Genomic DNA, 15,651 nt, shown 5'->3' on the forward strand with positions numbered 1-15,651 from the left:
TTTCTTGTGAGACTGACTGGCAGAGGTTGGAAACCCTTGCCCGGCTTAGACTGGTGAGGGGTTTGGTGTCACTGAAAATCCTACCTTTCTGACCTGGAAAAATATAGAAAAAGGATAGTGCATCAAGAAAGCTGCATCTTACTCACTTCCACTTCATTAGATCAGTTGTTTTCCCATTTAAATTAGCTAGGATGAGGACATGGATCTGAATGGACTTGCAGTGACAGGCAATCTGTAATATTAAGTATGGATTGAAAGCCAGTGCATCTATCACAGGTTTTCTTTCAAATTTTCCACTCTTTATATTGCAGCAAAGCCTTGCCAATGTGCAGACAAGTGTTAAAAATGTCCCAAATTAAAGAGGGGTTGGGCATATTATCACAATTTAGTTCAGCATCATTAGCAAGGTTCCTCTGTGCCACTGAAATAAAATAAACCAAGCCATACTCTTATGATGGTATACCAACAAAAACACTGTTTGTGTCTTAGTACCGTGAGTTTTAACTGAACTAGTCACCCAGCCAGCTTTAGGAATGGGAAACAGCACCAGGCAAGGTGTGGGGAATCCCATGTGCTTGCCTCCAGTGACACCATGGCTCAGTTACTGATGTGTTACTATCTCTACAGACTATCCATGCTGTTATTAATTTAATAACTGAACACCATGTGGCTCTAAATGTTTTTTTTTTGAACTGATTTTATCCTTGGCTATAGCTCAGGTAGTACCAGCAGCCTTCACTGCTCCACAGAGTGCAGCTGCCCTGGTATTTACCCCCTGACCTCCATGGGGTTTGTAGCCTATGCAAGAGCTCTGGGTTGCCCCCAGGATCAGGCACAGCCTCAGGCTGAAGGAGAGACTGACCGCTTGGTCACACAACAGACTCACACCATTACCACCAGGTGAGCCAGTATTAACAAGGAGCTGCATTTCCCTAACCCACCCCTGCTTCTCCCTCCTCACCAAATCCACATCTGGTGCATAGTAAGTAATGAAGATGGTTTGGGCTGTCTTCAACAAAAATGTCCTGGTGCTTAATTAACCCTTGCTGAGGTAAATCAGCATGCTAACCCAGCAGAAAATCATTCCGCTAGTCGTTTTTTTCTTAGAGGGGATCACTCCTCTCCTCTAATCACAGCATCAAAGCTAATCCAAAACAGGACCTTAAGCAACTGGCTGTGTTTGACTTGTCTGTATCCTGCACCTGTCCTGAGCTGCTAGCATTAAACACCCACATCCACACAAAGACAGAAAACTTCCCGAGGCATGGGGAATGGCTAAACAAGAATTTGTTTCTAGTTTAAATGTGCCTTAAGATCTGCAGCTGCAACACTCTAACAAAACAGAAAGCAGGTCAAAAGAAGCACTTGTTAAATGAAACCCCTCTGCAGTGTTACTGCTAAGATTTTTAGCGCCAGGGGAATACATTGCGGAGTCTGTCATGTATTTATCTCTCAGCTTATCAGAGGATTGTGTCAAAGAAAATGATAAGTAAAAGATAAGTTAGTTCGAGACTGACAAGACCATGTTGTTTAGGTTGCTTGAACAGCAACACAGCAACATGTTAACCAGCATCGTTAGCAAAATTGTAAATAGGAACTACATGCCTGGTGGCACTTGTGAGGAGCAGCCACCATCTAATGAGTGCCACGGGTCTTTGGTTAGTGCCGTGTACTGCCAGCTACATCTGTGAAACAAGGCGAAGATAAAAGATAAGGAATAATAAAGTAGGATGTCATTAATCAGCTTCTACAAAAGTAGCATATCAGTAGATAGTATTTAATAATACATCGCCCCGAGCAGCTCGATGTCTGAGCCTGATCTCATCTTCTGCATAAAGCATCTCCCTTGAGCCCAAGCTGTCTTATTTCACTTTATGAACCGCAGCATCGGACCTGCTTTGCTGTTAGTGGGCGGTGGCAGGAGGCTTGTCCTGCCAGGAGGTGATACACAAAACATAGGTTACCCTTTTGCTGCATTTAAGGAACTAACAATAAATAACAAGGCCATTCAAGTTAACACATCACCTAATGAGCTGTAACTGCCAACCAGTCCACCCATTACCAATTAATAAGAAACAAGATTGCACATGTTAGGCACTGAACACACCTGTTAGCCCAGAGGTATCCCACAGCTCCTGCGTCAACCAAAGCAAATGAGCTTACCCATTAAAGCATCAGGAATATCAACATGGGGGGTGGGATCCATCCTGAATGACTTCAGCCATCTACAGCCAGTTTGGTCATATTGACAGTCTTTAATGAGGAGAAGGGAGAGAAACTGGTAATGTTGTGGAACAATTCACAGGAAACTCAAATTTTTTTCTCCAACAGAGGCATTATGTCATATTCTGGGTTGGCAAAGATTGACACAAGCTGGTGGGTACTCTACATGCTACAGAAAAATGAAGGAATCATTTTAGACTGTTAAAAACAATTTCTATAGGTCCTTGTCTTTGCAATCAGTGAGGCTGTTTGCCATTATATATATTGGTTCTGGCTGGAAGAGAATTAATTTTCTTCATGGTAGGTTGTATGGGGCTGTATTTCAGATCTGTGACCAAAACAGTGTTGATAACACACTGGTGTTTAAGCTGTTGCTGAGCAGTGCTGACACAGTGCCAAAGCGTTCTGTGCCTCTCCCCCCACCAGTGAGCAGGCTGGGGGGCACAACGGGCGGGGAGGGGACACAGCCAGGACAGCTGAGCCCAACCTGCCCAAGGGATATTCCAGACCATACAACATCATGCTCAGCAATAACAGCTGGGGAAAGAAGGAAGAGGGAGGACATTTGGAGTGATGGTGTTTGTCTTCCCAAGTCACCATTACATGTGACGGAGCCCTGCTTTTCCAGGAACAGCTGAACACCTGCCTGCCGATGGGAAATAGTGAATAAATTCTTTATTTTGCCTTGCTTGTTCAGGCAGCTTTTGCTATGCCTATTCAACTGTCTTTATGTTAACTCATGAACTTTTGCACTTTTATTCTTCCAATTCTCTCCCCCATCCTACTGAGGGGGAGCCAGTAAGTGGCTGTGTGGGGTTTAGCTCCTTACCGAGGCTAAACCACAACCATAAAAAATTTCCATCAGGATGTTCCTGTCCATAATAAGAGGGTTGGAACTAGGTGATCTTTAAAGGTCCCTTCCAACCCAAATCATTCTATTACTGTGTAAAATGTATTGTTCCATATGAAAAGCAAATCTTTTCCATGCCACTGTTTCCAGCAGTGTGTCATGTGAAGGTGAGTGTATGAGCTCAATTCTGCAGCAGGCATGTTTTGAAGACAAAATAGCAGTTGTGCAGCATTACCTGGATATTTCATATATATGGAATACATATGGTATGTGTAGTATTCATGCTGGTGAAGAGGTGTTGTGTGACTGTGCAACTGGGAAACACGTCAACAACTGCACTGCATTCTAAAAATAGCCCTCAGATCTAGGGCAGGAATAGGTGATGTGTCTACACGTCAAAGCTATGAAGCTCCTTGCAATTAACCAAGCAGCTGAAGAAGTGGAAAGGTGCAATTTTCCATTGCTTCTCACAGAGGAAACACAGCACATTTTAATCATTCCTACAGACCACAGAGAGACACCATCAAGAAGGCTCCAAAGGTAACAACACACTGATGAGAAGATGAATCAGTTGGGAGTCAGTTTTCCTCTTGGTGACTTTGTGCTGCAGTTTCCAACAAACATGAGCCAGCTCAGGCAGGCCTTCCTTACATGTGTCCATTGCAGTTTAACACACTCCCTGTGTATTTTAGAGGGTATGTATACACTGCTGGTCAATCACCAATGGCATCCTACAGCAGGAAGAGTAAATGCTGTCTCCATGGCATGACCTGAATCTGTTCTTTGCTTTATACCTTTTTCTAGATCTTCCTCCAAATGCTTTCCACCCATTCTTTTTTTCCATGCCTATCTATATTGATAGGTTACAGAGAGCCAGAATACAGGCTTGAACACTGATGTGATTTTCTCTACCTTTATAATCTTAGACTTACTATTTTGTCTTAGACCAACTAGCATTGTCCTCCAGAAAAGCCTTGACATGGCTGAAAGGTTAGTAATGCCAAGGGCCCTTCATTACCAGCAGCTTGGAATATGTCACAGTGGTTCAAAAGGCTTTGCTTTATATATGTGTTCAGCTTTCTATATAGATTCTGCTATACCAACCAGAGTTAAACCAGCTGGCCTTACCGAGACACATAGTGCTATAGAGATAGCAGCATTTCTATCCTTACAGTTCCCCCTTACCTCTCTTCCTGAAACAGTTGTTTTCCTCAACCCTGTCCTCAAAGAGATATAGAATAGTGAATGACTTAACTCACATGATACTTTTTTTTCAAGTCTTGGTGATGCCAAGGCAGTCATTTAACTTCACTGCTCATCCAGCCTCTCCCAGACATCTGCTGCAAGAAGAGATGAAATGCAAACCTGACGTGCCTCTGTTACCTCTAAAGGCAGCACAAGGAGAACAGCTCTGAAGTAGACCCCTAGCTTCTAGAGCTGGATGAGATGAATCCCACCCCAGCGGTCTAGATCGTACTGTTGCAGGGACAGGTCTTCATTATCATCTGCAGCCTCAAAAGCCTTGTGTGGAAGCTAGCTATAGTGAGGCTAACTAATGGCAGCAGGCTTGGCTGGGAGGTGAGGGATCTGCAGAGCATAAGGGTCCTGGCTGAAAAGCAGGAGACTGAATAGTGGAGATACTGGCAGGCAGTTAAACACTCCGAAATTTTCTGCATTGGGTCAAAAGGAGAACTTTAAGAAGCACATTAAGGTTAGTAGTCGCAAAACACTTTGGAGAAGTGACTGGTCCCATTAGCTGAAATAGCTAGAGATTCCTCCTACTTGAATCCTGAAAGCACAGAGATCAGCTATCTCCTCCTGAAGTGCAACATCACAGGTTCATAGGAGACCCCATATTCTTGATCTCCTTTCGATTACAGTACAGATGATGAGTTTGGCCCAGAACAGACCGTGGCTGAATACATTAGCTGGAGCACAGGAGGCAGCAAGATGGAGAGGTGTCATCACAGAACAGTGCAGTTAAAGAAGTCATCTTACTACAAAGCACATTTGTGACTAAAACCCACACAGATTTTCTCCGTGATTTTCTCTGTTTCCGACTAGACCGGCAGGTCACAACCATGTGGCATCTGTAGATCCAGGGAAGACCAGTGATTTTGCAGGCTCCTCTGGTAGAACTATAACCACCTGGGAAAAACTGTGACAGAAAAAAATTGGCAAAGATGTCCATAGGAAAAAACACAACTGAGAGGAGAGGACTGGGGAAAAAATGCATGCTTACTCCTATGCTAGCTCAGCCTGGCTCTTCCTTGTTGTCTCAGCTGGCTTCACATAAATGCTTCCTTGGTGCAGACCTGAGTGTGAGTCTAATTTCAGGCTATTCCTTCTCACCGGCTTTAGAGGAAAGGAAAAGTATTTACCTGTCCAGTTTAAGAGCTGCTGTGAGAATCTGTTGCTTTTGACATGGTGCCAGAACATGTAAACCATTTGGTGTGTCATACTTCAAATTTCTGCTGACTCCGTTCATATATATTTTAGTCCAATTACCAGAAGAGTTTATTTCCTCCTAAACTGCCTTTGTCGACTACTTCAGTAACTAAACAACTAGACTAACTTTAATAAATCCTTTAGGAGGCAATTCAGCATTGACAGAGCCTGTTAAGAAATGTGTTTAGATAAAACAAACTCCTAATTTTCTCCAGCATTTTTCTTCAGAAAGCTTTGGCTTCCTCAGGTGGATGCCCTAAAAACTGTGCCCTCTCTTCTGGCATCGAAAAACAAACTACCTGGATTTTCTTCGTCCAAGATTATTACCTAACTACCATAACATTGTTCTAAAAACAAGTAAAAAAGCTTACAAAATGCTCAGAAAGCCCTATAATATATGGCTCCGGATAGGGACAGAGTCCAGCTAAACTAAGATTCTCCAGTTGCTACAGATTTGACTGCAGATATTTGTTTTTTATTGTATATTAATATAAATTCTCCAGCATCGAAGCTACAAAATCAACCCAAGCTGCATCGACTCTCAAAATGATTTAATATTTACAACAATGTGGATTTCTATGGACTAAGATAAAATCACTGGGCAGTGCAGGGAATGTAATACTCCATAGAAAACACTGACATTTGGTACCAACCCTGGTGACACAGGTGGCCTCGTTCCTTCTCAAAAGGAAGACACAGATCCTTTCAATCCCAGCTTAAAGCAGGTCATATCCTGGCCACACCAGACCCTGTGTGTATGAACTGGTTATTTATTTTATGTGCCTAAGCCTGACACATCTGGCATGCTGAAGACTGGTACAGGACTTGGTGGCAGCGGGGGGTGCCAGATGATGCATAGGTTTGGCAGATGTGTGACTAGGTGAGTCTTTTTTTGCATTTTTCTGTCTGTCACGTTGCAGCTAGAATTATAGCGGACACGCCAAGCTCTGCAAACCTGCCCAGTGTGTTTAGAAACTTGCCTTCATTAAAAATATAGGAGTGCCCTCTGGTGGAAAACTGAACATCAGTGTCACTAAAAATCACTTTTTTCCTCAAATGCAAATACATGCAAGTTGTTGCTGGTAGACCAAAAGAAACTGCAGGACCCAGAGCAATTCTTAGTTATGTCCCTGGATATTTTCACCTAACCATTGCCCCTGGCTAGACAACCTGGAGATTTTAATTTTTTTTCATTAAAAAGTGGGTTGAGATTTCATCTTCTTTCCTACTCTAATAAAAGCATTGGGACACATCTCCTCTTGGTATATTAGGGATTGATGTTTCATCTCCTGAAACTGAAAAATACTCTCTGTTTAACAGTTACTGAGTGTAACACATTTTATGTTGCACATATAATTTTGGTGGGATTGTAGCATATGGAGTTCTGGTTTAGATGACTAAACTTTCTCTGTATGTACAGGAGAATTAGGCACTGCCAAAAGGCCATCCTCTGTCAGAGATGTGCCAAAAAAACTAATCCTGCATGTAGGGAGAGCTATTCAGCTCCTCTCCATGGTTTTTGGACTTTGGTGAACATCTTGTACAAGTGTATCTATAATCATAAAGGATGTCTAGACTTAAATATACAACATTTAGACCTCCATGCCAGGGCAGAAGTAACCCACCCCCTCCACTGGTGACAGGGGAAAGTCTTGGTCTCTTTGATGGCTGTAAATTCCTCACACTCAAGGGAGAGCACAGTAAGAACAGAAAAACAACCCCTGTTCATCCCAACACTAGACTTCTGTCAGCTTGGCCTTGTTATAGAGAAATGGTTTCCATCTAGCAGGATCCCTTCATTGTCAGAATTATTTATTTGAAGCTAACAGTCACGCACACAGAGTCTGATTCACCAAGATGCTTGGTCTTTTGGCTTGAATATAAAAACTCCTGTGCTTGAACCTAGATGTGTGCTTAAATATTTGTCTGGATCGGGGCCCAATGCTATCAACTACTTCTTCTGTCAAAATTGTACTCAGAAACTAGTTCAGATATCCTGAAGAGTTTTGCACACTTGTGGGCTTTCCCCCAGTCATAGTCATCATTACTACAGCACAGCAAAGTACTCCAGTGCATGGTATCACAGAGTACAATGTAGTTAATAAAAACGCTGCTAGTGTACCCAGAATGGGGTCACGCCAGAAAAGAAATGGCACCCCTGGCTGAATATCTGGTAAGTATGTGCAACAAGGCTTTATGTATCCTAAGGGATGTAATACAGCACAAATGCAGCACCAAGTAGAGTGCATCAGTGTCCAGGCCCGGAATGGTCGGGTCTGGGGAGATTCTTTGTGATTCCCAGAGTGAGATTAAGACACAAACGAGGTCAAATGCCATAAAGAAAAGAAGTTTAATGGTACTCGCATAGTGGCAGGAAATGGAGAGAAAGAGAGGAAAAATAAAGTAAAGAGAGGTGCAATAGCTACCACCGCATGGAGCTGGGGGTCCCATCAGCCCGGATCGACTTCACGTCAGGTGGGGAACTCCACTCGGTGCTGGTTGTCACGGTTCTTTTATAGATGTTCAAGAGCTGTTCACCCAAAAGTCTCTGCTCCTTCCAAGAGCTGTTTTGCATAGCCTCACCCCTCACTTGGCAGCAGTGCAAGCACCCATACCGTCTTATCAGAGAATTTTTCATCCTCTGGGGTCTGGGCGTACTTGCTGAGATGAGGGTACAAAACAGGAGATGTGTGGTTTTCGTGGTTAAGCGGATGCAGCGGTGTTTGGGTAAACGTCCGTGGTTCGCCGAAGCCAGATATAGACAAGTTCTCTACAGAGTCTCTGTGTCAGTTAGCGGTCAGCCAGCAATGTTGAGACAGATAGCACTGTTCTAATAACGTCCTTCACAATCAGGAACTCATTTCCAATTTGTCAAGTTTATGAGTTATTTTGGCGCTAATTTCTACTGAAAAGAAAGGTGGAGGAGGTCCATACAAAACCACAATGACTGGTTTCAAAAGTGAGAAGATTGTAAAACCTGATTTTTATGTTTGGCAAGGTCTTGTAACCTGCCTTTCAGTAGCTGCAAACAACACCTGCAGCATTATTTTAATAATAGTTCACCTTGGGTTTTTGTCATATGAAATTTTCTTCTTAAAACCCATTGCACTATGTTTTTGAAATATTTTGTGGTTTTGAAAGTTATTAGGCCAACTCAGGGAAGAATAATCTGTCAAAGGAATTAAATACAAATACATTGTCTCAAATTCAAGGAATCCAGCAGGGGCTGGGAGATAGTCTGAAAGCATCATAGCTTTATCCTGCCCTTCAGTTCTTCCTAGGAGTTTACTTTTGGCCTTTCCTGCAGATAGACAATGAGGTTAGGCTGACTTTTGCTGTGACCCACTTGTGCCATTTCCATGTTCTTATTCATTTATCTATTTAAGCTTGGATTCACTAGGACTCTGCTACAACGCTGCAAGACCAGCTGAGCAAGTTACATGCAGAAGTAATGTTAGCTCTGCCTTGTAGAGCAAAATGATGGCTTGTCTTCAGCCTCAAGGCTCTGAAGACTTCCTTGCAGACTGACAAAGCTCAGGACCAGTTGGAGCTGACAGCAGGGCTCTCCCCATGGCAGGGGTGCTGAGGGGGACCATTGGTTTCGGGACATTTCAGACCCTTCACCTTCAGCGAGAAGGCCAGGAAGGCAGGTGCCATGTAATCCTAACTCTCAGAGTGGATCTATGTCTTTTATCATATCATAAATACCTTTGACATTACAAATAGCACAGAAAATAAGCAATAACTACAGGCAGCACATATTCAATGCGGCTTTTATGTGTACGTATCTCTGTATTTATATGTCAATGCAGCTTTTGTGTATCTCTACATTTATAGAGAGAACAATATAACAAGAAAAAAGAGACAATAAAATACAGAAGAAAGAAATGAGTCAAGGTTTTTCATGGGAAATACAACCCACCTACAAAGCAGTCACAGTTTGTACAGAATGTGTGTGTTACACATGCAGAATAACTGTGTATTACCGACAAATGACATGTAGCACTGCTGTGGTTTCACCCCAGTAGGGAGCTCAGCGCCACACAGCTGCTCCCTCGCTCCCCCACAGTGGGAGGTGAAGGGAATTAGAAGAGACAAAGAACCTTTTTAGATAAAGACATTTTAATAGGTAAAGAAAAAGTGTGCACACAAGAAAAGCAACACGGTTTGGAATTCATTTGCCACTTTCCATGGGCAGGCAGGTGCTCAGCCATCCCAGGAAAGCTGGGCTCCATCATGTGTAGTGGTGACTTGCGAAGAGAAATGCCATCACTCCAAATGTCCCCCCTCTTCCTTCCTCCCCCAGCTGTTTTTGCTGAGCATGATATTTTTTGGTCTGGAATATCCCTTGGGTGGGTTTGGCTCAACTGTCCCTGCTGTGTCCCCTCCCAGTCCCTTGTGCCCCCCAGCCTGCTCACTGGTGGGGTGGGGTGAGGAGCAGAGAAGACCTTGATGCTGTGTCAGCCCTGCTCAGCACTAACAAAAACATCCCTGCATTATCAACACTGTTTTCAGCACAAATCCAAAACACAGCCCCACACCAGCTACTGTGAAGGAAACTAACTCTATCCCAACCAAAGCCAGGACAAGTGCTAACAACATCCTATCAACAACAGAGAAAGAAAATATTTAATTAGTGATAAAATAAGAAGACAAACGTTTTGTGACAGGATTCTCTTTACTGGCACTCAGCCTGTCTTCAGGCAGAGATTTCCATTCCAATACCCCACCAATATTGGAAATTTTTCTCTGAAGGAACATAATCTTAAATGTCTTTCCATATATTTATTTAAGGTTACATGAGTGAGAAAGAAAATAATGTACAGCTCATCATACTGCAATGTGCAAATGACTGGAACAGCGGGTTATGTTATTTAATAGATAAGTGTTGTGTTTAAAGTTTGATTTTATGTTAATTTATTGTTTACTTTGAGAGACCAACTTCTTGGGAGTGGGTGGGGGCTGCAGTTGTCTCCCAGAGCCAACTCAGCAGAGACTAAATTCAACAGAGAGAAAGCCAGTTTAGGCAAACAGCTGGCTGGAATGTCTGTGGATTCTGCAACTGGGCTTTTCAAAATTTCTTCCAACTCTATTTTTTATTTATGCAAGTACCTTCAAAGTCAAATGTAAATTACTTTTCATTGCTCACCATTTGTTTATATCCTTAAAAGAAAAAATGAAAAGGGTCTTCTATAAGGAAAAAATACTAGGCAGGGTGCTTCAAATTAAAATGACAAATCACCAGGGGCTTCTGGAGGTACTGTCATCACCCCACGGAAAAGTAAAGCAGCACAAGCCAAATCTGTAATTTCAGCTGCACTGACATAAAAATGTCCTATAGTGATACAGCTGTCCCAAATGGGAACAGGTCTGTTCTATTAATGTCTAATAAATCTGTGTCAGTATAAAGCCTTTCTGTCTGTGGGTTAGTGTGTGTAGATTTGAACCTGCAATCAGATATCAGAAAACCCTGAGCTTTATATTGCTTTATATTTTGTATCTCTTGCTTGAATAATTTCAGAGCAAACAGACCCAAAAGAGAGGTCGTAACACAGCAGGTGACTGAACAACGAACTGGGAAGCTGGAGGCATCCATAGAACCTCCCTCCAAACTACCTCACCCTCACCCTGGTCCACACATTTGACCAATATTACTGTCACTATACAAGGTTTTCCCTGCGTTTGCTCAGGCCTTTCACACAGGAGTAAGGGACAAAGAAAGAAAAATAATTAGGAAGGAAAATCAAGGAAAGGAGTTGTCATTTTGTGATGATGTTCTTTTAAGGTAAATATACATTAACTTGCTTATTGATAAGCTGAATGGAGCTTGTGATTTATTGCTTGGCACTAAAAATATTCCTGGAGCAGATGAAAAAATGCCCTGGTTGTACAACATGAAATATCAAAGAAAAAATACTTTGGCAAACAGAAAGTTTCATGGTAAACACTGTCAGGCTCTGTGGGAGTGGTATTTCACTGACCCAAAGTGTTTGCTTTCCACAAAGCAAAGGACAAGGAAGACGAAAGTCCACAAGACTGTAATCTGCAGATCCGTCATATGAGAATGTCACAATGTAAAAAACTTTTTTCTGTTTCTTTCCTAAAGCTACACAGATCCGGGGATGACCCAGGCAGTGAAATTTAAACACCCAGTCACACACAGAGGAAATGCAATAAATCTCCTTTTTTTTAAAGCTGTCTTCACTACAACAGAAGACAGGACAAATCCATCTGCAAGACTGAAGGTAGCAGTGAGGGGCAGAGGTGTAGTCAAGTCTGGTGAAATTCAGTATTGATACTTAAGAAACGAACGGAACAAACCTATGAACCATGAAAAACCAACTTCATTAAAGCAGTCACCTCCTGGAAGAGGTATTTTAGAGCTTTGGGAAGATGAATTTGGAACTTCTGTCTAAAAAGGAAACGAAAGGAGCATTTAAATCATTGGCCTGGTTTGATCCAGGAAAAAAATCTGGATCACGTTATTGAAAAAGCAATGCATAAATCCATAAATGCTTTGCTAATTACAAAAGACTTCCAATATTTCAAATTTCCATCAGGCAGGTCTGCGAGGTGAAGAGGCCTCATGGTATAGCTAAGCCCTTACAAGGGAACTTTTACATTTCCTTGATGTATGCAAAGCAGAAATGTGAAACAAATTACTCTGCTGCTCTGGTATGCAAACCACTGGCACATAAGACAAGCAGCTGCTTGTGTTCAACTGGAGCTAGGCAGAAGAATCAAGGCTAAAACAGAATAATTATATCAAGTGACTGGATATGGTAAAGTAAATATAACCAGTATGAACTGGAAAATGTCAGGGGCATTTGATTGGGTTGCAATGGCACTCACACCTACTGTATCAATAATACCATACGAGGGCAAGGTTGCCTAGGGAATGTTATCAGAAATATCAGGTTTTGCATACACTGGAAGCAAAACTTGGATCAAAGGGGGAAATGTAATTAGGAGAGGAGACTGAGAAGAGAATATGGGGTGCAAGGGCAGTGAAAAGGTGGGCTCAGACTCAGAAAAAAAAGGAAAATAAAGAATGAAATCAAAGTACAATTGTAAGTGAATCTTCTGGCAGCAAGAGTGTGGACACCTGCAGACATGCCAATCTGCAGACCTGAGTCCACCAGGGCTGTTGAGGGTCCCCCACTGGACAACCCACTGAACTTTGTATTAGGTCAACAGCTGGCGGGGTGGGGGAGAGAGGCTTATTTCTTGCAGATACTTGAAATTTTCAAGTTTTTTTGCTACTAGAAATTTACAGCTGTAATAAGCCCAGTAGCATCATTTCTCCATCTAGAGCAACACTTTACCTCAGGCAATGGGAATTTTGGTGAGGATACATTTGGCCCACACCATATATCAAGACCTTCCTCAGTTTCTCAAGGTGATTGTGAGACTGAAAATATTTGGGTAAAAAAAAGATAGCAGGAAGCAGTCTGAGTAACTGGAACTAAGGGATTTATTTATTCTTCCATTTTGAGGGGGAAGGAGTAACCAGACCAACGTGAATAGGTGGTCAGAATAAAATACAGCATGCAATATCATAATAACCAAGGTCAAGGTTCTGGGTGGCCTATACACTGCAGTGCATATTTCAAAAAAACAGGAGATCCATAAATCAATATTTCTCCTTCATAAAGCAGCAATCTTTAAAAAATGACAGGACAAATAAAAAAAGGGGGGAAATCAACAAGCACCTTTAGCAGAAAGCTACAGCAAAAGCCTTAAGATTTCATCGAAATGCTTTAAATGACAGTGTTAGAACTTTAATTGTACTTGAAACAAGAAGCCTGAAAAAGTCACCATCCTTGGACTCCCGTAGCTGCTTTTAAGTGCTCCCCAAACCAGTCGTACACATTTTGTATGTTTCGAATCCAGCGCATTGTTTCCCCAAGGTTATGAGATGGTTCTTTGACAAGAATTTGCTGAAAATAATTGGATGGAAGTTATTTTTCAGATCTAGATAAAGACTGTTCCTTTCTCCTACCAGACCTTTACAAATGGCTCATGGGTTGAGATAAAGACAGTTAACAAAGAAAGCAAAAGCCAAGCACGCAAGCAAAGCAACACAAGGAATTCATTCCCCACTTCCGATGGGCAGGCAGGTGCTCAGCCATCCCCAGGGAAGCAGGGCTCCATCACACGTAACCATTACTTGGAAGACAAATGCCATCGCTTCAAATGTCCCCCAGCTTTATACGCTGAGTGTGACGCCATATGGCCTGGAATATCCCTTGGGTCAGTTGGGCTCAGCTGTCCCAACTGTGTCCTCTCCCAGCTCCTTGTGCTACCCCCAGCCTGCTCGCTGGTGGGGTGGGGTAAGGAGCAGAAAAGGCCCTGGGTTGGTGTCAGCCCTGCTCAGCAGTAACAAAAACATCCCTGAATTATCAACACCGTTTTCAGCACAAATCCAAACCATAGCCCCATGCCAGATACTGTGAAGACAATTAACTCTATGCCTGCCAAAACCAGCACACCCATACCCTTCAGAAATAGAAGGGAGAGGCCAGGGAAGATCTACATGTCATCCAGAGCCACTCTAGGCACCTAGATCTGTGCAGGGTTTGCAGTTTCTAAAGGAATGCAGGAATACACCTAACGCTGCTTCCTAGGGGAGTGTCTTAACCATGGGGCTGCAGAGCTGATGTCAACAGGGGAGAACAGCCTCCTCAAAATAATGTAGAAATCCCTTTTGGGGAGGTCTGTGAAGAGCTGCTATGTCTTCTCCATTGAATCAGAGAGAATTCAACTGGATTTCATGTAGCCTGCTTGGATGCTTTAGTCCCATGCCAGTAGGAGGAAGGAACGGTGTTTCTCCAACCCTGAAGAATTACTTCCTGACAAAATTACTGGCTGATGTGACCCAAACCCCCAATACTTTCATGGTAACTAAACCAGTTCTCTTCAGCTAGCTCACAATTTTCCAAATGAGGATACCAAAGCAACGCTATCCTACTTCTCTAGCTGAACATTCTGGGCCAGAACCAGCAATAATTTTGTTCACGGTTGTGGACCCACTGGAGCTTTCCCACTCTGAGAAACTGGTTTGTAGCTGCATCCTCAGTCAGACTACAGTTCTGCTCTCTCTGAGTACAAAGCCTATTTTCACAAATTGGTTTCTTGCAGTTTTTTACGGGGCTAAAAAAACCTCACAAATTCAAAGCAACCCAGTAATGTATCACAGCAGCAATTTCTTCACCTTAGACCATCCAAATAAAGTATTCCTTTTCCTCAGAAAAGGCTAGTATGTAGTTCAGGAGTCATCTAGGTTTAGGGCCAGCTCGTTATGGCTTGCAAAAGGGACAAATTAAAATGTGCATCATGTCAACACCTCTATCTACCCTTTCTCTGTAGGGTCTGTTCTCCTAAGGATCAGTGAATGTCAAGCATTGCTGACTCCACAATGCAAGCTGACATAAAAAAGTGGCATCCTCTCAATATCTCTTCATATTTGGTGTCAGGGGTAGGATGTGAAAGATCTGCTGCTTGCAACATCAGAGATATTGGTTGGTTTTTTTCAGCTTTAGGTTGACTCCCATCTGTGTTCTCCCCCTCTAGACCACAGTTTTGCTATTTGTCTGGCAAGCACATTTGACTGCTTAGTTTGAGCTTGATGGATAAAAAATCAGTCCTGGAAGAGCCTCCACCTGCAATGAACGGCCCTAGGCTACCGCTACACTGCATAGCACTGATCGTAGGCTTCTGCCGCTCTGCTTTGGTTTTATGAGCTGTTAGCCGCCCTGCATTTCCTACCCTGCCCATTTCCTCTCTGCACACAGCTGCAGCCTCTGCAAATCCACATCCACAGCTGTCACCACAGAAGTGGTCTCTCCCGGTGCTCTCCAGCTGTGCTGATGCAGTGAGGCACAGGATTCCCATCCCCAACGTCCCAAATGTAAGCAAGGCACTAGCCAAAGGTATTAAGCTGTTCAGAGCTGAGGACAGGAGAAGAGTGTTAGTACCCATTTCTTTTTGCACCTGCAGGTTGTATAGCCAGGAATTTTTTGCGGTGACTTCTCATTGCCAGCAGTGGACATGAGGAGGAAAGCATGTGTGCTGTTCTAGGAGCTGATGGCTAAATTGCTTATTTAGCTGCTGACAGGGTGGTCGATGGA

Source organism: Falco punctatus (genome assembly GCF_963210335.1).
Source record: "Falco punctatus genome assembly, chromosome: 5".
Lineage (NCBI taxonomy): Eukaryota > Metazoa > Chordata > Aves > Falconiformes > Falconidae > Falco > Falco punctatus.